At 38.0% G+C, this 21,491-nt stretch overlaps 1 protein-coding gene across 1 annotated transcript in view; it reads left to right on the top strand.

The window, feature by feature from the left end:
- Positions 1-13,129: 13,129 nt before the first annotated feature.
- LOC306835872 (protocadherin-15-like) overlaps positions 13,130-21,491 on the top strand; it is a 210,301-nt gene continuing 201,939 nt past the window's right edge. Inside the window, exon 1 of the mRNA XM_079362649.1 lies at positions 13,130-13,955. The gene's annotated coding sequence lies outside the window, so the exon portion shown is untranslated. The remainder of the gene's footprint in view (positions 13,956-21,491) is intronic.

Genomic DNA, 21,491 nt, shown 5'->3' with positions numbered 1-21,491 from the left:
ATTTGTTAAACCATTACAGGATAGTCAGTTAGAGCAACATCAGTATCAACAGTTTATTTAAAATGCAATGTTGTCATTTTTCCTCTAGAGGGCCCTGTAAACACAAAAAAAGCTAAAGAACATTGAAGCTGAGGGCTGTTCAGCATTCAGGGGTAAACCCCTGCAATAAAAGGAGCAAGAGAAAGAAAAAGCAAAAAGCCAATGATCAAAAACATAAATATCAGAGTAAGAAAAGGTGAAAAAAAAAAAAACTTTACAAGAGTTCTCACACATTGTATTACTTGTTTGTTGCTGTTGGTAAAACCCCCATGGATGGTTTTGACATCATTCATTTCCATATCTACATAATTTAAGCAACTGGAGTACAAAAACACACTGGTAGAATTATTCATGAGGTATCTTCTGTGTCCTAATCCCTCTAATGGAAAGAGCTCCGTGCCTCACTTTAATCAACCAGTGTTTTCATGATAATGCTATACTATTAAGAGTCACCTTCCGATGGTGATCTCATTTCTATACACACAGATCATGGGACATGCCGTCCTCTACGACTGTGGCATTCATCAAACACAGACATTAACAATACTGTAGTCTGTCTGCTTTGAATGCTCTTCTCTTGCAGTGAATAAACATCAACAGCGCGGGTGTTTATGAGTGCAGTGATGGATCTTCGGGCAGTGAGTTTCAGTGACTGCCAACAACAGAGTTATATCTCTGAGGCTCAGGGTATGGAATAATAATTTCAATCTAAAACAAATATGGAAGCGAAGAGGACACTACTTCAACATTTGTAATCTTTTAATCCACTTAAGTACAGTCGTCAAGGGCACCTTCAGAAAGAAATCTAAACCTACAGTATGTCCTTGTACAGTAGCTGTCTGCATTAATCAACCAATCAAAAAAGGGTTACAGGAGGTTACCTGTGGAAAAAAAAAACCCTTTCTATGACCCTCTGCAAAGGCCAGAAAGTCAGTGAACCTTTTTTTCTTACAACATTAAAGAGTGGTTGCCATTATACTGTTATTTTACAGCTTCTACAGTATTCTCCATAAACAATTTGTTAATGGAAAGTAATGTACTGTAATACTGTAGAATGTAATCTTGATTTAAGCTCATGAAGTTTTATATTTAAAAATGGAAACCCCTGAAAATTGCTAGCACAAAAATTGCTCTGACAAAAGATGGTCTTACAACATTTGGCATTTATTAAAGCTGAGCATTTTCAGTATGCATAAAAAAAGGGAGATTGGCCACATGGGGATTCAGTGTTGTTGCCTTTTTGTGGACAAGCTTCCCCGACCTCTTTGACACCACCCTCCTCTGGCTGGTCTTCCTTCCCCTCTCTGGATTAATACCAACGAAGCATCTTAAATGTAATAACAGAGCAAGTATGTAAGATATTAGGTATGGTAAGTAAAGATCATTTACATTGAAAAAAGTAATGTTTTTTTTCATGGTAATTATCACTGTGTCTCTCACTGGACAGAAACTGGACAAGTGTGCAACACCTATCCACACAATTTAAAATGTGTTTATATCAAGTATCATTCTAGTTATTCAGGTCAACATAAAGGCAACATTACAAAAGCTAACAGAAAAAAACTGAAAACAAAAACTTTCTTTTTCCAGAAATAATCTGTAATGCAGTATTATGATGAGGCATGTCCTGGGAATAAAAAGAGGAAACAGATCTGTCAGCATTCAACTACAAGAGGAGTCCCGGAAGGTACTGTAAGCATGATGAAACCAAGGAAACATCTTCACACAAAAACCACACCCGCTCTCCTCCATGCTCACAAACCCTGTCCAACCTGAAATGACCTTTTAACATCCATGTCAACCAACTGCCAGGAGCACTTATGTACGTAATATACCATGACTATTATTATAATGCAGTGGAAGTTTCTACATGATGCATAAAAGGCTCCGTGGAGGCTCCTGGTGGGGTCAACAGAGTTTGAAAACATGTATAATTGAATTCCTGTAGGGAGTGCAAACCCAGACCTTTTGCTGCAGCTCATCTCCACATCCCTCCAACTTTTTTTATGTAACACTGTCACACTTTGAAGAAAAAGGTGAAACTTCTCTTCAAAAGACCAACAAGTTATAGTGCAATCTGTCTTCGGCAAAAAAAAAAAAAGAAAAGAAAAGAAAAAAACACAAAAAAATGGAATGGACTTTTGCACATAATTGGAAATATTGATTTAACACAGACATCAGCTGTTAACTAGAACAAAGTGGTCAATTTATCTGATAAAATCACATATTTCCTTCAGGAGTTGGCTCAGTAAAAAGAGGAGATTGAACACCTATCGGTTTGCCAGAGGCCGGACTGGAAATGAATAATAATAGTGTTTGTTATATGCAGGATTTTAAACTGTTAAGTACAGTAACAAATAGTGATGGTCTATCAACTATGTGTTTACAGCTTGTTTGCAATTTTAAAACAAATGGTAATCCATGGTAGACTTCAAACTATGTCATTCATCATTTATGTGCATGATGGTATCCAAACCCAATGGTTCCAGATACACAATTCTAAATACTTTTTAGAAAACTAGTCAGTGCAAAATGCTGTTATTTCTACCTTATTCTTTTTAGTTGATGTTCTTTTTACACTACAAACAAAGTGACAGCAATTTTGTGCAACAAGCCACATTTGCTTGTCTCATTTTATTTCCACTCCTCCTTCTTATTGAACACAGCAATAAATACTGCATGTGTTGTTCCTCCTGCTGCCTCAGCCGTTTGCAATAGCTCTTGTTTTGCTGCGCAGGGCTTGCCATGTCTTCATCCTAGTCCTCTGTACCTCACAAGAACCATCAATAATTCTGCTAAAGAGTGCACTGAGCTGAAAAGGGGAGGGCAGGGCGAAGCAGAGGGACAGTTGATAGCTTTTCCATGGCACACTCAATCTCTCCACCTCATCTCATTCCTGGTGAGCTCACACACTTCCTTACATAACCTTCTGTTGTTTTTCATTTTGTGCTGTATGGTCAACAGGCATAGATTCCTCATGATGAAAGCACTTCATAAAAGCTTATATAGGTTTACAAGAGAGCCCTAACTTGCTGACTTAAAGTGGCCATTAATTAAACACAGCAAAAGGCTGAAAGCTATAAGAAATTGCATTATGCAATTTGATTAATGCTTCTGAAACCTCTGAGCCTTTTAAGATTGATAACAAGATAACAGATTTGGTATGTTTCTTCTTGTTCAGAACATCTTTGGGGAACAATCTAGTAAACAAAGAGTAGTTGAGTTTATGCCTGGCTGTGACTGCTCCAAAGCTATTTCCCAAATTCAAAATCTACAGGTATTAATGTTAGCTCTGATCATTGGTTTTTATATTGTATGCATTTATCACTGTAGACAAACAATAGAGTTTGAAAAGGAGACATGACTTGATGAGCAGGAGTATACAAACTGTCTAGATAGGCTCCTTTGGTTACTTGTGTAAATCAGTTCAGGAAAAGGCATGTGCCATGACCTGCTTATCCATTGAAATTGTTTCCCAAGATCCGTCAGCCGCATGGATAGAGAGGGCGCACGATGGTTAGTTTGGTCAGATCGCTGTCTGTTCATGTTCTTACTACAAACTGCACAGAGGTCTGCAAAAAGCAGACCAAGACACACCTCTTCAATCGATCGTTGTGCTGTTGTTTGGCCCACACCAAAGATTGGATTGACAGCTTCCACATCATTACAAATACAAAATGCTAACTTGGCAAATGGACTTGAGATCATTTTAAAAGGAAGACAGAATATGGATGTGATTTTGTTTTTGTTTTTTATTTTTTAATCTAAGTACCTCTTGATGAATCGTTGGTTTTGAGTGTAGAACAATATGTTAGATAAAGGACTAAGACATCCACAGTTTTTCACTCCTTGAATTGAAAATAAATTACAATGATGAATAAACTGCTGGGGAAGATGGCCCACTGGGGTGAGGCTAATAAAACCTGCATGCTAGTTCTTTAAGGAGGAGGCGGCTCATCCATCTGCCAATTAAATGAAATGGAAATTCATGGATAAACACTTTCATTGGGGATCAGAGAAGAGTTACGGTGCTGTTAGCCCTGCAGGGAACTACATCGCAATGCTCCAACATAACTCTCACTATCAACAGCCCCAAGGAACAAACAATCTTATTTATTCTCATATTCTATTTCCTAATCTCTTAGGTTCCGCAAGCAATTCTCTTTAAGCGTTTGGTTCCAAAGCGAAGCAGTAATGTGATCTTTTCTACTGTAGATTTTCTTCATAAAGATTACGTCTTATCTGTCATACCTGAGAGGCTGTTGTCTTTTTACATAAATCATCATTGATTGGACAAATGAGTGCAAAACACTAGCTAGGTTATGGATTGTTTTATAACAGTTGAACATAAATTGTGAAAAATCCACACAAAGCCCAAAACTATATTGGAGAGTTTGAGTGCTTTCAGGTGTCCTAACCTGTTAAAAGGCATTGATCTGAGTAACATCCTTGAGAAACTGAGGTGATTTTGTTCTCATCATTGGACCAAAACACTGATGAAGCCTTTATGTCAACATTCAGTGAATTAACAATTTAGCTTAAACAGGTTCAATTCTATTTGATCTGCAGGGATTGGTGAAAACTGTGGATGTGGTTGCCGAGTTATTGTCACAGGTTTCTGGCAGAAAACAGGGAGGAAGGACCTCATTGCAGGTAAAAGAGGACGGTTTAATTAAACAAAAGGCAACAAACAAAAGTCACTCAAAATAAATCCAAAATGTCCAAAAACCAAGCAGAATAAAAACAAAGTATATCCAACGGAGCAGGGAACAAATGACGGGTTCAGATTGACAACAAACTACACTGACAAACTGCAATGAACTGACAAGAGGGTAAGTAAACACATAACAGACTAAACAGACAGGGGTAATCAGACACGGGTGAGACTAATCCGACAGGTGAGGACAATCAGGGCAATCAAGACAGGAGGGAAACACAGGGAGGCAGAAAATCAGACAACGCTGAAGACCAGAACTACAACTTACAAACAGGAAACACTATAGACTGAACTAAGAAACACACAAGACGCAACACTATAAAAGAGAACATAGAAGAGGACACAAAGTAACACAACACTAGGAAATAAATAAAACAGAACTCAAAACTCTGAAATATATCATGTACAAAACCAACCCATGACAGTTATGTTGTGAGTACAAATTTAATTTCTCTTTTTAATTTTTCCAAAAGCCAGGATGAGTGATTGTTCAAACTGTGCATTGATTTGATTAATACACATCAGTCTAATCAGTCACCTCTGAGTAACAAATGCCAGTTTTAGGGTACAGCTAGGGTGAATGGTGCGCAGGTAGAATTTTTGATGACTCATCTCATTTGACTTCATGAAGGATAAACATTATTCACAGTAAGGCACTAGCTGACCTGAATGACATGCATGTGCAGTGCAACTATTTGTACAAAAAAGCTTTAAACCCGCCTTAGCACCAGCTCTTAGCCTTAAAGTTACAGGGAGACAGCATTTCCAGCATGGCGACAGCCAACAACACTCCAAAGCCTTCTGCGCTAACAGATGTTTGACACCACTCAGGCTTTGTCCATTGACATTATTAACCGCTTAGGCTACTGATGCCAATGTTTTTTTCTAGAACTTAGTGGATGCTAAATGTGATTGTGATAACTTTGATTTATTTCTTTTGACTTATTATTGATTTCCTTCCTCAAGTTCAATTCCTCAAAGTGTCAACAGTCAATAAAAATATATATTTCCTTAAAAATTTAGAAGTGACCCAGTACTTGATTTTCACAAATAAGAACTTCTAAAATGTTGTGAAAAAAAAAAAAATAATAATAAAAAAGTGTGTTTATGTGGCTGCATGAAAGCGCTGGCATGGAAATGATGTGTTTTGATGGGAGGGCTGGCAGGCTCCTGCTCTGGGGACAGAGGGTAGCAGGGAGTGAGAAGATGCCAAACAACAGACTGAGGCAGGATATAAATCAAATCTCTCTGGAGACAATATGGGCTCACACACACACACACACACACACACACACACACACACACACACACACACACACACACACACACACACTAACATATGCACACAAACAGTGTTGGCTCGGTTCTGCAGGAGCAGCTGGAACACCTCAGCCACCAGGTTAGTGACTTTATAACTCAGTGGGATCAGAAGCATGTTAAAGGGACTCAAACAGAATACTAATTGGAATGGAAAGCATTACAGAGATGATTAAAAAAAAGTTTTTTTAATCATTTAGTATTAGACATATTTTAAATACCCAAGTAACATTCACACAACCATGCTTAATGACATTTAGCCTATTCTGACAAATCAGTTATTCTTTAGGAATGCATAACATACCATTTAAATGAAGTAAATAAATTCAAGTTAATTAAATGAGAAATGTTATCTACTGGAAAGTAAATAGGAAATGGACTTAAGCTTCTATAACACATTCATTCCCACTTACAAACTGAGGTCAGAGCTTACTATGTTAAGTGAACATCAGAAGTAACTAATCCATTCATGAACATTCACAAGCTTCCGGTAGCAATTTGGGGTTAAGTGTCTTGCCAAAGGACACATCAGGATTGAACCCATACCCTTTCGGTTGACAGATGACTGACTCTACAAACTGAGCCGCAGTAGCATTTATAGAAGTGGGAATTAATAGACTTTGAATCTATGGATCCGTGAATCCAGAATTGTTTTGAATCAAAACTAGATTCTGAATCGAATCATGACCGCCAAAATCGAATTGAATCTTGATACACCCAAAGATTCTGAGCCCTATAAAATAAATAAAACCTGGATATATTCCTCGAAAATGCGCATAAAAAAACATTTAGATAAATACTCAAGAACAGTATAAAAAGTTTATACTGATACCTAAAAATGTAAATCAGCCGACTTTCCACCATTAGTCAGAATTGACAATGTTTATCAGATAAGAAAGTAACTTTTGATTTAAAACACAAAAAAAACAAAAATCAAATTTCAAGGCAAATGTCCCACAGATTAAAGCCTTTTCCAAATTCTGTGAATGAATTACAAAATGTTGCTGCCTCTGTTCCTGCTGTGGTCAAGAGGCAGAGGAGGAAGCGAGGAAGGACTAGTGAGAAATGGAACACAGCTGAGTGGACTGGGCATCAAAATCCCCCTTTTACAACAGGAAACCAACAGAGTATTGATCCTGCTCCAGGATGAATGCTGCCACACAACAATGTGAATCTGCCCCCTGTCCAAAAACAAATTGTAACATAAACATTCAACATTCATTAACAGGAAGTTGTCTTCACATCACAAACAAACTGTAAATATCATTTTACCATATCTAATTCTCTTGTTGGCATTTTCCCTTATTAAATGTAAAACAACTGGCAAACACTTTTGGAATGATTACAAAAATATAGTCATATTATATACAGAATGAGTTAAGTGTGGTGTATCTCAGCTTGAAATGAGGCATGACATGCTAGATGTTTATGATGTATACACAGTATAGATCATTTGATATCCATCCATTTATTCATTTTCTGCAGATTATGAAGGTCTGCCTCTTTTCCAGTCTTGTTCTGAAGGATTCTGAGCAGCTCCCGAGACAGATGGGATATAATGCCATCTGGCCAATGTGATATGTGTGATCTGGGTCTAACTCTGGGTCTCACCCAGTCTTTTTCTTTTCTGAAAAAAGTGGAACAGTAAATCTCTAAAGTCGCCTTTTAGAAGTGAAAAACAACTGCCTGTGTCAAAGTTCAATCATAGGCTAAACGTAATAAGAGACTCTGGTTACTGCAACACGGTGTGACAGAACAGAAGGACACATGGTTTATACGATCTCTGGACCCATTGAATTAAACGAAAGTATAGCTTTCGAGAAAGACAGAACATTTTGGAGGGCGGGCTTCAAGTGTAGCCTGTAGGATTATTCGATTTAGTGCATATTAGAGTACAGACATATTGTTAATAGTCCCACTGTCAACTTGAGAAATAGGATTTAACTACAAAGGAAAGAAGCTGTTTGTTTAAAGAGATTTATAAATGGCCATATTGTTGTCAGAGGATGGTTAATGGTTTGTTGGAAAAGCACTGCCCTCCACACTGACTGCTTTCCTGCATACAACCAAAGGCCACTGAAACACTGGAACACTGCTATACCTGCGGAAAGAGAACAAAACACTGATAACTCCAAAAATCTTGCACCTTGCTGAAGTATCTGTATTCATACAGTATTTAGTTTGTAGATATCACATACGATGCCAAGGATACGGTCACGGCCAGACCACAGCTTTCCATATTTTAGTTTGTATTTTAAAGTTAGACAGTGTACGACGGACTTCAACCCAAACAGAACAGAGAGAGAAAAAATAAGGTCATGTCCTCCATGGCAAATCTGTGGTCAAGCCAGACCTAACAAGTAGAGTAAAAGTAATAAAAAAGTTGCTGGACACAAGGAATCAAAATCTTCCAGCTCCACCAACAGCTCTGTAGTCTGCCCTATTCTTCACTTGTCAGTCATAGGCCTGTGTAATGTTGGCTTCTGAGAGAAGTCACAGATTGTTATGTCATACAGGACGCTGCAAACGAGGATGATTAAGGTATTGCTGTCATAGCACTGTAGAATCATCTGTTGCATTCATAGATTTGGAGTTTTTTCATCATAAATTATATTCTATCCATTATCTATCTTTTTGCTTATACCAGTTTGGGGTCACGGGGTGCTGGAGCCAATCACGGCTCCCATTGGACGAGAGGCGGGCCACACCCTGGATTGTTTTTCAGTCAATCATAGGGCTTACATATTGAGACGGATAACCAGCTTCCCTGTTGTTAAACCCACAGGCAATCTAAAATCACCAAGCATGTCTTTGGACTGTGGGAGGAAGCCAGAGTACCCAGAGAGAACCTACACATTCACAGGGAGAACATACAAACTCTGATGCAACATCACTAACTACTGCACCACCCATACAACCCATAATACATTTTAATAGAGGAATATTACATGTTTTTTTCTAGTTTGATATTCACTGAAAATACTTAAAGACTCACATACTAGCCAATAATGTCAAAACTATTGTTAGTTTTAGGACAGCCGAGACACTGAGTGTGCTTCAATATACGTTTAGATTAGCTGAGTTAATATATCCAAGAATTTCTCTCTTAGCCTGGTTAGTAACTTATGTTACAGATAGACATTTTTATTACATCTCACCCATTTCCTCATGCTTAACTCATTTAACTATAACTTGGTTTCAGCTTGGTTTTTAATTTAATGAAAATGATGCACAAAAAAACGTTTGTTGTCTAAATGCTTTTCCTGTCACCCCTTAGCCTCAGGTCCTGACAGTCCCCTTGTAAACAATGTGGCACAGGGAGCCAAATCACACTGAACACCACCTGCCACCGACAAACAGTGACTGACAACCACCTGTCATTGGCCGGGGTCTTGTTTGAGTTGATCCAAGTTCTGAAACCCTTCCAAACATATGTGCCGCCCCATGCATACCATGCATGATTGCTGTCTGGCTTGTTAAATGGCCCACTATCTAATTATAGTGCACAATTTGGAATCACATGCTCGCATTAGATTCAGACAGTTGAAGAAACACAAGATTCTTTAGCTGCAGGAACTCAGATCTGGTGAAGCACATACTGGTTTTTCTCTATCACAGGACAAACGCAGTGTGGATCAAATGAATTTGATTATTAGCAACTTAAGAAATGTGAATGGAGTTTGCGTTAAGAAAACAGCTTGCTAGTTTTGCTTGCAAATACATTTGCTTATATTTGTGGGATGTCTTATTGCATTATGGCTGGTGTGTTTCACCTCTTTTACTCTATGTAGTTTTTTTCTTCATATGATGAAACGTATCACAACACAAGTGGACAGATAGAAACTGCAAACAAAATTCAGAAGAATTCCCATAACCAGACTTGTATTATTAGCCAGTAGATTTTTTTTATTTTTAACAACAATATGTCTATAAAACTGAATATCAAGATTAATATTTAAATTGATAAAATTGAATGTATGCCTTCTTTCATAAGAATATTACAAAAATATTCCAAAACATCATAAATTTAAAATTGCTTTGAATATGATAAAGAAAGTAATATCCTCTATGTAAATCAGATCCTCTGCTCTGGATTCAGAGTCAGATGGATATACGGCTCTGGTGAACTGTTATGAATCATTCAAGCTGTCGAGTAATGTAACTGCATGGTTTAAGAGATGGGATATCTTTATCTGCATAACAAAGAAGGACAGTGACTTCTTACAGACACTAAACCTCAACACTTCTTTGATGTAATTCACATGTTTTATTCATCGGGAGCTTTCTGGAAGATTTGTGGTCCAGCCAAGTGCTGCTTGTTGAGCCATTTAGCGCTAATTCCCCAGAAATATCTGTTACTGTTTGTGCTTTAACAACAATACTATATCCTTTAAATCTGTTGGCTAATGGATCTGTCTGACAACCACAAATGGATTTTAATTAGATTAAAAATCTCCCTGCAGTCTTTGGCTGACTCCTGATTGGACCAAACAGATTGAGTTATTATGATTAAGCTCAGTGTTTATGGACGAATGATTCGAACCTACCTGAAAATCAATAAAGGGCACCTCAAGGACCGTTTTCATGAGAAGTAGCCCTGCGTTGCATAATAACTTTCTCCAGCTTCACACAGTGATTAATTACATTCAATACCAGGGTTGCGCTAAGTCATATAGTTTGTGTAGAGAGGCATAAGCTGTTTTAATGCCAGTCTCAGATTCAAATAAGTCTTTTAATCCTCAATAACATTCCCACCTGAATTTCACAAATCTTTTTCGACAGAGTAGAACAACGAGCACGTCTTTGTTGGGACGTTTTCAATCATACTGTCACACTGTATAAAGGGGTTCGTGCTCAAGGGTTTCTCCGCTGTCTACTCATACTGAATTCAATCTATAAGGGTTCCAAGATGCAGAACACAAGATCAAAGTTTTAAATTGAACCTTTTTTATTGGGTGCTCCTGTTTTACTTCTTATATTTTCAGAATTATTCTATCTTACAGATTTATTTGGGTGATTTTGCCTTTAGTGTAGAGACATTTGAAGACCTTTTTGAATGCCAGAATTTGGATAGACTAAACGCTTTAGCAACATCTGGAGTTATTTTGTAAAATAAATTGGTAGATAATCTTTGCTTTCAACTTCTCAAAGACTCCCACAAACGACCAGCCTTTGTGGCCTGAGTGGACTGCTCAGGATGATCTGAAAAAAAATAAAATAATGTGCTTTTGTGCCTCAAGGCTGGTTCTTGTTGTGTTACTGAAATAAACTACTATCATTATCATACCATATCACACAATTAATGGCAAAAATGTTTATACAGATATGTCCCACGTGTCTGACCAAATGCAGCTAGGCCATTTGACCTTTACTCTACCCACAGGGTCAGTGCTTAGGATTTGGAATAATTAGATCAGTCTCTTCTGAATGACTCATTAAATATCTATATCTGAACAGTTAAAATAAAGGTTCAAATGGGAAGACTATAACTTCAAACTGAATCAAAGACAAAATGACATGTTTTTCTATACTCGGATACTAAAGCCTTCATCTTTGCGCTATTTCTGGGTGGATTTAGGTTTAGGTTTAAATCTAATCCTCCTTTAGACACAGAGATGCCAAATAAATAGAGAAAAGGAACCGATAAAGTGCTGATTACTTGTATTCAGACGTCTGAAGTTTGGAATAGTCAGATGAGAGCTTATGAGATCAGAGACGGATAAGATAAGGAAAGACTTCATATCAGCCCTTTATTCTAAACAATCTCATGTGCAGATTCAGCACTTACATCTAATGCACTTGACACTGAGGTTGTGTTTTCACGCGGCTTTGAGAGATTTACAGTGACAACTGAAACAAATAGACAAATCAAAGCAGATCTTTACAATTCTGCCTGATGGGGTGATGAAATGCACATTTTTTGCAAACACAGCGCATGAGATTGTTTCCATCTTACAAGTCCATTAACTCTGCTGCAATGTTATAATGTGGCTATGCACTTATTAAAGGTTTTGTTTTACATTTGAGTGTTCGTATTGTGCAATTTAAATCAATCTACAAGTTACCATTAGGAAGCAACAGCAGCAGACAATCTTATTTGTATTGTAAGGAAACATCAGATTAAAACATATGTTTTCTAATGTTCCAGATTCAATTAGCAACCATGTTTTTCATTTTTTCTATTGATTTTGGCTTTCTTTTTTTAAAAATGGAGTCCTACAGACCCCAGTACTGTATGTTGAAGCTTCACTTCCACACACACACACACACACACAGATGTTTTCCGCCCTGCTGGCTCAGATATGATTTCGTCGGGTGATTTAGCAACAAAGCACAGAAATAAAGTAACAAAGCCTTCACCAGCACCACATCTCACTAGTTTCATATTTATTTCTGGAACAGTATGTGGGTGTCTCAGTCAGTGATTTCTCATTGTAGACGAGTGTAACAAGTGTAAATATACCACTTTGAGCTGGTGACAAGCACGCCACAATAGTTAAGGGGTTGGCCACAGCCTGTGCTAATTCAGTTCATGAAAGTAAACACTTAAATAATAAAGTTTACTTTCATGCACAGATAAAGTCCAAGTATGAACATAGTTAATCCCTTTTGTTTGCCACAAAGTCAATGTACATGGTGACTAAAATAGTGCAGGAACATATTCGGCCATGTAAAGGCCTTTGTATTTTATGTTACAAAGAGATCTAATAATATGGATTTTTTTTACGTTTTAGGAGGGCAGCAGTTCTCCCCAAAATGTCTTTGAAGTTAAATGCATGATATTGAGTCGGTTCGATTGAGTTAAAACTAACTTGACAGGTTCTTTTAAACCGCACTCATCAAATAGGTAAATAAAATAGGCAGACATATTCTCACAACAGGACAGGATGACCAGCTAACTTTTGATAAACTGGCTGTCAATTGGGAGAAAGTGCGTAGTGAAAGCGTTGGACGTTGGTTCTGCAATTATGTGCTGGTGCGCAGGTGTACCGTCAGTCAGGTGATGCCGGAAGACAGCAAATACTAAAAAAAATAAATCGGGTATGTTAGGTTGCAGTCTCCAAACATTGCCATCGCTTCAAAACATTATCCAGGCGTATATTCAGGGCGCTCAGTGGAGCTCCTGGAGGATTTGGATTAGTTCCATTTCACTGATATTTAATTCATTTGCTGCTTCTAATGGAGTAACAATATGAGAATGAAAACAGATGCCATATTCCCAACCAAGGGATATTAATCAACAAAAATAATCTCTGAAAGTGCGTCTCTTAATCATATTTTGATCAATTGGCCTTCACCTGATTATGGAGAAATGGGCATGAAGACATTTGGACGTCCCTGTTTGTGGATTTGGCTGCAGGAGGCGCCATCGCGCAAGAAAACAAGTAGTCAGAGAGGGGGATCAACCCATGTAAAGGGTTAATGTGCCCGGAGAATCGTTTATGGCTTTTGCTGTCTCCACATCCCGCTAGAAGATGTGTGAATCCGTACTGCGGGTGGTTGGACTCACTGCCACCTGTCAGACATGGGTGACAGGCTTCACGGCTGACGATTTAGCCGACCTCTCCCTGCACTCTCTCGTGTTTTTGTGCATGGTCGCCTGCATTAGTGAAATAACCGCGGATAACTTTGACTCACCGGCTGTGCAGGAGAAAGTCAGCCACACGCACAAACTGGCAGTGGTGAGATTATAACCGGAGTCACTGAGGATCCGACCCCTCTCGCTTTGAAGATTAGGGGGTTGACGACGTCTGAAGGACACTAAGTACAGGATTAGGTATTGTGAGGTCTAACCTACTTCTCATCACTCCTACATCTTGTCCTCTTAATGTTTGCGCAATGACCTTTGGTGCACTTGGAAAACTGCGGGTGCGCCTGTGAGGTAAGACATTTTCTTTTGTTAATATTTATCTTTATCCATGAAGGGAAGTTGTGCTGGGGTGCTAAACACTCTAAACGCACAACAGCTGGATTTGGGGAACTATAATCCCGTATACATCCGAGCCTGTTACGCGCAGCTGGCACCCTGATCCTTCAAAATTATATCATCAAAACTACAAATTTAAAAAAAAAAAACGTTTGTCAGTGGATGGTTCTTCCTTGTGTTGCACACTGTAATGCTTTATGCAGGGAATGTCTCGTATCACACACACGTCAACCTTTTCAAGCGCTCAGAAGAAAGGTCGCTTCATATGCATAACGGTTCATGTCATTTGAAGAATGTGCCTCAATTTAGAGTCGATCAATACCTCAGGGAATCTTTATAGTTTTGCGTAACTGCATACTTGCCTCGACTCACTCTAATCAGGGTTTAGAAGATGATTTCGATGTGTGCTTCCTTTCCTTCAGAGTGCCACTATTTTAGTGACACATGCGATTTGGATCGTCTCGGACAAGTGGACTCATTTTTAGCTCTCCTCACGCCAGGAGCCTGAGGTGACGAGCTCTTGTCACAAGATATATAACACGGAGATGCTTCAGATGTGACAGAGGCTTGTTTTTGGTTCCAGTAATCATGAATCATTGAAGAACATGTGTTGCTCACCTCATCTTTAATGATATTACATCTTTTAGTCTGTCATAATGCAGTATTACAGCTTGAGTTGACCAAGAGTGCACATGCAATACTGAGAGCAAAGAAAACTCACTTTATTCCACAGCATAGTGAAGCACTCTGGCTCATGCTTTGAACTGCAGTCTATCTGTCCACATACTTTTAAAAAGTCCAAAACACTCTAGCATTGCATGAATAAGACCCCCCCCCCCCCCCTTCTATTTTGAATAATGTTTCTCAGTTCAGAGACATTTCACTTAAATAACTTTCATATTTTGTGACATGAGGTATTTCCTCCAAGGGCTGTGCCGCTTCAACCTGACACACATCTTAATTTGACTTAATTTGCAGGTTGATGCAGACTGATAATTATTCATCCAGTGGAATTAATTTAGTTTTGACATATTGCTGTTTTAGCGTATTTAATGCTATCATGGTGAACATGAAATTGGGGAAACACATCCCATTAGCCTTTTCATTCTGGATGTGTTTAGAATACTCCTTTTTTTTTTTACAAGCTGTGCTCTTATTTTAAGTGTACGACAGCTCCCAACAGTCTACATAGTGTCCTGGTAGTGTGCAGGGAATACTTAAAAAGCACTGCTACAGGATGTCTTCATCAGGCGAGGTATGGGCAGGTTCTTTCCACAGGCTCGCATTTGGGAAATGAGAGATGAAGAGTACTGTGGCTCAGCCCAGCCAGACTCCATTGATATTCTGCATGTGTCCTGCTCCATAGGCAGCCCATTGTCATGGCCTGCTCAGCAGGACAGCATCTGATGATGGAGGGGTATGGAAGAGGGTTGAAAGCCAGCTCTGAAAGAAACTAAAGGTTCACACTTCATGAAAGGTTAAAGATTTTATCTCACAGTAAGGGCTGGTAGAGTGTATTGGTGTGCATATTGTAGATATAAATTACTCTAAAGATGCATAAAAATTACATATTGTTAGATATTTTAATGGTAGCCAATATCCTGAAACTCGCTTTGATGGGAATTGCAATAAGGTGCATAATAATACATGAATTCCTTAAGGCTCTCTTTTCTCTTTCTCATAGCCTAGATTACATACAAATCAGGTGTTTCCATGCACTATAGGTGCATCTTAATTTTCTGAGCTTGAAGCTGCTCTAATGTCAGGTGCAACAGTGCCACACTGTGTGGCCACTCAGCCTCAGAAGATATATGGCCAGCCAAGCGGAAAGATTTATCTGTCCTGAGGGCATGAAATCGCAATGCTCTGCAGTATTCAGTCCAGGGCCATCGAGAGAGACAGATCCTGCATTGCTTTGGGAAATAAAGAAGCTACAAAGAGAAGTCCAGCGCGCGCACACAAAAATGAGCAAGCACTAATGGCTGGCTTTAATCTGTGTCAGGTATAGGACTGATCATGGCTGTGCTCTGTATTTGGAGAGGGAGAAAGGAAGTAAGCAGGAAAAGAGCAACAACATGGGTGTAATAAAGAAGATCATCTGTGGAGTGGACAAAAAAAGATAAACTTTCGAAGAAGTTAACACTGAAGTGGAGAAGTTTACAAGTTGCTTCAGAAGTTGGATTGATTGATTGATTGTTTGTCCTTTTAAGGTGTTGCACTCTAAAATTATAGTTTAAAGGGTTAAATAGAGTAAGACATTGACATGAAAATTATTCTTTTGTAAAAAAAATTCAGAGGTTTTAATCTACTAGAGTAAAATATAAATCAAAATTACTTTGGGTCACGTTTTAATTCTTATTCAGAATCAGATATACTTTGTAATTCCCTGGGGAAATTCAGTTAACCAGGAATTGCTGATTTTTCTGCTTCAGATTCACTGTGGACAACTTGTCATGTTTGAAGGACCCATGGGCTGTTGTGACCTCCAGATCAAGAATACAACATTCCAATCAGCTCAGTCTTGAGGTGTGGTAAATTTATGGCCACAAGCTTGAAGCTGCATTAGGTCTAAGCAGAGCTTGACTAACCGTTGCGCCAGCAGCTGAAGCAGAAATCTGTGTGCAGGCCCCCAGTGAAGCATGAAGGGAGAAGATGATTTCATATAAGCTATCTATGTCTGCTAACACAAATAGCCTCACATTTAATGGAAAGGGGAACTTGATTGGAATATGAAAAATTATGCGTGTGAATATTTGCTGAGTTATTCTGTGCCTTGCCCTTATGCGTTATCTATTTCCTTGTCACTCTGGCACAATGAACTGTTCTGGGGTTTCTCTGGCTGCTAATTTTATCTCATATATGAACTGTTTGTACTCAGTAACAGGTTACAGGTAAAAAAAAAAAAGCACAAGTCTGTGTTTTTTTAAGGTTTAGTTATCTGACAGACTAATGAGCAATAGAGCAGAATACTGAAGGGGCGATTTGTTCCTTTCAACTTCTTAGCAAGTGGAGTTAAAAAAATAAGCCAATGCGAAATAAAAAATAAACCAAAGTAAACTGCAGTACTTGAAAGCCTCCACTTGAGGCTTGCTTCCACAAGCCATGGAATCCTTATACCTATACCATATTACAATAAATTCCTAATTCCAGCACAAATAAACGTGTTTATAGCCTTGTGCAAATATGGCTAATTTCCCAATTGGTTAGAACTGTAATAAACCACATTTTTGAATAACTCATGTATTTGATTTTATGAAGTCAAATAGGTATTTTAAATTTGCTAAACAATGGACATGGCTGAATTGACTGACGGGAAACACATATAGGTCTACCTCCACTTATTTGCCGAATTCTTGATTGATCAAAAGTTAGACAGTCAGCATTTCCAATGTGGCCACCACCATGGTTTGGCTTAATAACGCCTCTCCAGAAACAGATGGCGCCACTGAGACTACTTCCATGTTTTATGCAGTCTATTGTTTTTTACTCTAATATTACATCTCTGAGTGTAGACCTAGACTACAGTGAACAATGCAGAAAGAAACTGTCTTATTTGTGTAAGAAACTGATGCCCAAAGTTTGTTTTTGAAATGTGCCAGACTTGAGTATAATTGTACATTTTTGTGTATTGATAGTGTCTATGCATAGGTCTTGTCAACATTTACTTTGAAGTTGTTGCATAACTTATATAGAATGTAGTTCACAACATCACATGACCTGACGTGGAGATGTGTCTATTCACTTGTTCATGTCTGATGAAGGTCGTGTGCCCGATTCGTTACGGGTGGTGATAATTCCCATTAAGATGTAATTGGAGCAGCTTCTGGTTTCTCACTGCTTTGGATGTTTTTTTTTGTTCAGCGCCCACTATTGAACTTGTCCAATGTGCGTGCTGTTTCATATTTTTCTTTTGAACTTTTGAAGTCCCTTCTTTCAAAATAATTATTAAAGTGTGCTTGAGAAGGGCAATGGTCACCAGTTGAACTAAAGATGGGCTTATTAGCTTTCTCATTTGCATGTGTCTAAATTGTGTGTGAGAGACATTTTTAACCTTTCGTACATGTGAAACTCTCACCAGATATGCCTATCAATAACAAAGCCGCTGCATAATAGTGTTTCCTCTCTATTGAGTTGCCCATTTTATTAACTGTGTCAAACTTCAATGCCAGCATGATGATTGCACCAGCTGTAAAAGCTAAAATTGAGCAGTTATCATGCTGTTGATATTTGGGCCTTTTGCCCTTTGAATCAATAATTAGAAAGTGGATGAAAGCTGTCTGTTACGGACTTGTCCCGCAGTTAAAGTCCTCTTAACGAGCAGGGTGGAACCAGTAAATTATTATATTGTCATTCTTGTTATTCCACAAGTCTCCTCCAATTAGAAACAGCTTTTGGATGGAATATATTGAACATTTTAGCTCAATGAGCCACTGACAGCTACAGTTGTGGGGAGAAACAGTGAGAGAGAAGCAGATTTGGATGTTATTTTTTTTTTCTTTCTTGTGAGGATGTTTTTTAAGTGTCAAGATGTTTGTAGATTGAATATCTATTAGCATGAATTATATTTAGCACCAGCTCCAAATAAACACGGCTGTATGAAAAGCAGCTTTAGAGGTAAGAAGTGAATTTAAGAGCTTGACAAAATATTGGGCTTCCCATTTGTAATGTAGACATGTAACACTGTGGCCTTGTTTCAATTTCCCACTTCAGTAAGTATATTTTATTATTAACCAGTGTGACAGGTTGTGGTGCTACTTCACCATGAAAGACGCTTGCATAAACCTTAGCTGACCTTCTGCCGCCAAATTCACTTTGCCTCGATTATTTGCAAAGAACAAATACATTTAATAACAATTAAACTCGATTTGAAAGGCTAAAGGACAACACACTTTTCATGGTGGAAATTGTAACTGTTGAAAGAACATTGTAATTTCCATGACTTTGAAATGTTTCATTCAGTCATTCGTTATCACGTGAGATGATCTGCTTTTGTGCAGCCTATTGATGATGATGCAGTACCAATAAACTACAGTGCAGCTACTGACAATTATTTTTCTTTTTAACAAGAGACATTACTCCTAAATCTGTGAATTTGCTTGAGGGATATATCCTTGGATTCTTCTATTTTGCTCACACTCAAAAGGTTGACAATTATACTTTGGAGTCCGGAATTACCTGGTTAGCTCGAGTATTGTGGGAAACACAATCTTTAGATAATGCTGGTTTTCAAAGTGAATATATGTGGTTGCATGTCTACAGAACACGATCAGCAAGACTAACTGTCCCATTCTTTAGGTTTAAAATAACCTTGCTTGAGTGACATGATATATGGAATTTGTCTAGCTGTTTAATATATGCTGAGGGTTAGGCATGTGACCAATGAGAAGGAATGTATCTTTATGATAACATAAATGTCCTCACCTTATTTTATCACATCCTCATAAATCCCCATATTGTGTTAATCCTTTACAGTTTAATATTGGCCTGCATTACAATTAACACATAAAAACAAGTGGTGTGGAAAAAAAAAAAAAGAAAAAGCAAGTTGAGACAAAAAGTTATAATTCTTAACACTAATTGGCCAAATAAGGTTTACCTATTTACTTCAGATAATGAGTCGCCTCCTGTGAGGAATCATCTTCATCATCCTCCAACTTTAGTTTCAAACAGTCATGTTGACTCTTTATTGCTCAGCTCTTGATGACACACTCATGTTAATTACTGCAGTGTCCACATGAGCAGTGCTCAGAAAACATCAAAGACAGCTGACTTTTGGGGAAGATAATTATGCAGTGAGAAACTGTCAGAGTATCAAGTAGCACTTTTTCTACGTGAGAAAATCCCATTAGTCCTAACTTTATCACCGATGTATGTGTACGTTCGTATTCAAGCGTATTTGTTTTGTGTTATCACAAAGTCTCTTGTCCTTCAGGTGGAGGGAGTAAAGGGAGGGTGTTGAGATGTAGACATTGAAATTGAAAATGTTTTGAGTTTTTACAATGTAATAAACATGTCCTCCTATTACTACCTATTAATATAACGTAGCTTTAATGTAGTTAAATATGACTGTTTCAGACTTTGAATGATGCAATTGTTGTACAGAAGGTCTCCAAACTACTAAAGCTACAGTCCTCGTCGGAGTGGACGTGGGCTCAAATCCGCCCTCGGCACTTTACTGCATACCACCATAACTCTCTCCTTTCAATGTTTTCAACGTCTCTCTTAAGCTGTCCAATCCAATATAAAGGCAAAAAAAAGAAACACATTTGCACTCTACAATCTATTTTCATGTAATAGTTCAACTCATCTATAGAATCCTCCCTTCTGATCTCTTAACTCCAGGGGTGGATTATTTATTTATTTATTTATTTTTTCTCATTTTCTGTTCCGTTTTATCGTTTTCCATGCAGCAAAGCATGGCTGGAAGAAAAAAGTTTTAGTGTTATTGTGTTATACTGATAGTAATCTTTAACTTGCAGAAAGTAAATACTCATACAGTTATTGGTGAACACTTGCTGTAGGTAAATACTGACATTGAGACCTTTCTTGGCCCATGAAAAGTTACTGCTCTTTGCTTGGCACTGAAAGTAAACATTGTTTTTAATGTGTTTGAACAAACCACCAGGACTGAAGTTATTTGGGGGGTAGAGAAGGAAAAAGGAAAAAGTCTCTACAGATCATATAGCTGGGGGGGCTCAGTCTATTTCTGTGAATGTAAACAATATCCAACTGTTCACTGCGTGGAGAGAATTACTCTTTTTTTTTTATGGCTTATCTTCATTAAGCTTCTGTATTACACCATTTTTAGTACTTTAAGTGAAGGTACACAAAAACAGACATATCCCCCTGGGGGATTATATTCTGAAAATTGTGTCTTTGATGTATTATTCTCACAGTGACCAGCAATATGACTATAGTTGCTCTTTCACTACATGAGTATAATGAGGCTGTTTAGCTGCCGGTGTACAGGTGAGAGAGGTCCATCAGGACAGCTTGTTTCTGCTCTGTCCTCCAACATGAGCACAACATTCTTAATGTACAACATGAAAATGTACAAAATGAACATCTACTGTTTCAGTTCATTAGAAATCCAAATCATCTGTCCAACTGAGAGTTACAAAAAGTTCACATTTATTTCAGAAACAATGTCATATTTCTCTTTCTGCTGTATTCAAATGTTACTTCTGTCATTTTAACAAACAATGCCCTCCTTATGAAGCAGTCTTAGATTGAATATTCTTCAATGAGGCCTTCACAAAATACAATCCATTCATCATAAGAAGGATTTTTTTTGTGTGTGACGCCTTCTGATAATCAGGTCAGATGAAGTAGAGCTTGACTTGATCAAAACCAAAGTAGAGCCTCATTTAAGACACAAACTCAATCAGCAGACCCCACAGCACTGCTCATTCCAAAAAGCATTTTTTATTCTATACATTTTCTACTCATAGTTTTTTTTGTGGCAAATTGTGATTTTGTTCATGTTCAGCT

The sequence above is a fragment of the Symphodus melops genome, assembly GCF_947650265.1.
Source record: "Symphodus melops genome assembly, chromosome: 15".
In the NCBI taxonomy this organism is placed as follows: domain Eukaryota; kingdom Metazoa; phylum Chordata; class Actinopteri; order Labriformes; family Labridae; genus Symphodus; species Symphodus melops.
Note: the sequence above shows the minus strand (reverse complement) of the source record. Positions and strands in the feature narration are given on the sequence as shown.